The sequence below is a fragment of the Python bivittatus genome, unplaced genomic scaffold (assembly GCF_059951505.1).
Source record: "Python bivittatus isolate LINGU-HERP-01145 unplaced genomic scaffold, Pbiv_v1 ctg000980_np1212, whole genome shotgun sequence".
Taxonomy (NCBI): Eukaryota; Metazoa; Chordata; class Lepidosauria; order Squamata; family Pythonidae; genus Python; species Python bivittatus.
This window is the reverse complement of record NW_028277125.1, coordinates 476,407-479,558: the sequence shown is the minus strand read 5'-3', so window position 1 is coordinate 479,558 and position 3,152 is coordinate 476,407. Positions and strand designations below refer to the sequence as shown.

Sequence of the window (3,152 nt, the reverse complement as noted above, 5' to 3'; positions counted from 1 at the left end):
AGGGTGCCTTTTCCACGGCAGCTCGGCAGAGTTCAATAGCAGCACTTCCCCAAAAGCCCGGCCACCAGCCCACAGCCCACATCTGGCAGCCCAGCACCCCGAATCCTCAGGACAGAGTGGGAAGCAGGGAAGAGCCAGCCCGGCCCTGGGCGGCTCTTCTGCGGAAACACGGCCGCGGCTGAAGCCGGTACCCCAATCTCACTCTGGAAGGAATTGGGCGCACTCTTCCTGCCCAGACCACACCAGATTCTCCCTGGGGGGGCCCAGGGGGCGAGGAAGGGGAGCTTGAGAGGCCATCATCGGCCTTGGAGTGCGCCGGAGACTCTTGGCAGGCAGGCAGGCAGGCAGGCAGGCAGGCAGGCAGGCAGGCAGGCAGGCAGGGCGGTGCCCATGCAGAGGCCTTGCGCAACCCTAACCCTAACCCTAACCCTAACTCCTGCCCACCCGCCCACCCACAAGAGAGCCAATGCCAACGGTGGTTCTGGGCGGTCCTCGAAGGCAGCCCAGGCAGTGCGTGTGGCCATAGAGATGGGGAGGGAGGGCAGGAGCCCCTGCCACAAGGACCAGGCTGCACGAACCGCAAGAGTGGTTGCCTCAAGGAGGGTGGCATTTCCACGCAAGGGGGCTGATGCCAGCTGGCACTCAAAGGATCAGACGGAGGGGATGAAAAGGGGTCTCTGCTTGGGGGCCATTCCTGGACCTGCTCCCCAGAGGCACAGAGGTGGAAAAGGTGACGTGGCAACCCGCTTAAACTGCTAACTCAGTTTACTCATTTTCTGCACTGGCAGAAGACATTGAACCCTCTACTGGGCTTACACAACACAGGAAACCACCCCAAAAAATCTAACCAAGGCTAACAGTAATGAAGTATTGCTCATCGTGTGAATGTAACCACTACATTTTTTAAATGACCTGTTGCATGAACTGAGTGTTAACATTAGCTATATTTCAGTCAAATTTATTTTTGAAGTCGTCCCCCGATTCCTTGGAAGCCACCGAGCGCTTGGTCCAAACCCGCTGCATTCTCCCAGGCTACAGGAAGGATCAGGGCGTGAAGGAAAGACTGGAAGTGAAACAGAAATATCTTAGAGAAGGCAGAAGCCGGAGAAGAGGGGCCCAGGCCAGACGCGAGGCCAGACGCGGGGCTCTCCCACCGCAGCAGGTGAGGGGAGAGCGGCGGGCAGTCTTGCTCCGTGGCATTTGGAGGCAGGCCTGCCAGACACTCAGTTCCTCTCCTGCCTTCCCTTTCCCGGCCCTAGGATTTTCCATATTTGGAAAAGCAAAGGCAAAACAGCTATTTTTCTGAAAGGCATACAGACTTCCTGCCTTTCCTGAACTCTCGTCCCGAGTGCCAGTTTGGGGAAGTCTGTGTTCAGTCCAGAGAACCACCGAACTTCTCCGGATTCATCCAGGCCCACTTGCTTTCAGCTGTGCCCAGCGACGACCCTTCCTTGTCCACCCTGATCGGCAGCTGCCCCCCTGGGTGCTGGACAGGCCCGGCACCTTGAGGCGGACTTGCTGGCCCCCTGCTCCGAGCGTAGGGAGGGGAAGCCAGCTGAGGCCGGACCTGGGGTCAGCAAAGCTTTTCCAAAGGCTGCCAGCAGCCGCCTCAGCAAGGGGTTCGCGAGGGCAGCAGCCGTGCCCTCTGCCCTTCCCCAGCCCGGGCACAGGCCCAAACACAGAGGCCTGCCTGAACACCTCTCGAGAGGCCATTTTGATCGGCTGAAGCCTCATTCCGTTACCCTGCAAATGAAAGATGCCCGGAGAGGGGGGCCCAAGCGAGCGGGGATCCGGTGCCCTCTTTATTTTCTCAAAAGCCTCCAGAGAAAGAGAGCGGGGGCGGGGGGCGGCTGGTTGCCTGTTCTTTCTCCCATGCCAAGGCTGCAATTTTCTTGCCATGAAGCTCCAACAATGGATTCTGCTGGCAGCCCTCCCCGCCCCCCACCCCCAGAGGCAGAGCAGAGATTTCAATGTCACCTTTGCAGGAAGCAGCTGCTTCCTGCCCCCCCGCCCCCCGCAGCTGATTTAATCTCACACCCCGGCCCCACACAGGCCCAGGGCTTTTCGAGGGAGAGGCTTCCGTCAGCTCCAGCCTCCTTCCTGGGTCTCTTCTGCCAGCGGCATCCTGCTTGGAGAAGACGGCAGGACAACCCCTTTCCAGCTTCTCTCGGGCACATTTGCCGGGTTCCTGCTCCCCTTTCAGGCAAAGCCTTGTCCTCGCTCCCCTAGGGGTGAGTGATGCGATCCACAAAGCAGAGAACGACGGTTTCCTATTTCACAGGATGAGAATAACAGGTAAAGCTTTTCACGACCTCCTATAAAACCAGTTTAGACCATTCGAAAGAAATCGTTTTTAAAACTCAGAACCTGATTATAGACCATTCCTTACCAGTCCATCCAGCTTCTCAATAAAAAGGAGTGCCAGACGGGTCTGCCTGGACAGGGCACAAAGTCTCAGACTGTTGCGCCCACTTGAAAGTGTTTCCTTCGACATGCTTGAGGAAGCCCAGCAAGCACCCGACATTTAATGTGGCAGATGTGAGCGCAAAGCCCAGGCACGGAGAGCCGCCCGCTGAGCCAGTCAAACCGGGCATTCTCAGGCAGCTCCCCAGACTTGCGTGGCTCTGCGGGGAACGGCAGGTCGCCACGAGGAGTTCAGGGGAATGGCCGGCAGTGCAGTGAAGAACTGGTGCGGACGCCGGACAGAAGCTTCTCAGAAGCAACCAGCTGGCCGGTCAAAGCCCCGGGAGGTGTCTTGATTGGGAGCACCGCGCCCTTTGGCCGAGCCACCCTGGAGAAGGACTGAGAGGGGGCCAGCTGGGGCGGGTCTCTCCTCCCTCCCTCCCTCCCGGGAGCAGGACGCCGGACGAGTGTGGGGAGGCAGGCTCTCGCGGAAGGCAGAGAAAGACCTCCGAGCAGCCAGGGCAGAGTGACGGGGAGCCCGTGACGTGGGGGAGGCTTCCCTCGGGTGGACGTGGTCCAGCAACAGCGGGAGGGAGGGTCAGTCGTCTGGTGTGGGACTCGTGAATTGGGGTTCCTGCCTGGCTGGCCCCTCCGCCTCTGCCGGGGGGGGAGCCTAGTCTGTCCTCCCTGCGGGGGGTGGGGGGGACCAAGAAGCCGTGGGGCAGGCAACCCACTGAGCAGAGGAGGAG

At 59.9% G+C, this 3,152-nt stretch overlaps 1 long non-coding RNA gene across 1 annotated transcript; it reads right to left on the bottom strand.

Annotated features, from left to right (window-relative positions):
* Positions 1-942: 942 nt before the first annotated feature.
* On the bottom strand, positions 943-2,530 carry LOC148213489 (uncharacterized). The gene is made up of 2 exons (XR_015794360.1): positions 2,390-2,530; positions 943-2,270 (listed from the first exon to the last, which is right to left on the bottom strand). It is a non-coding gene; the product is annotated as an uncharacterized LOC148213489 (long non-coding RNA).
* Positions 2,531-3,152: the final 622 nt, after the last annotated feature.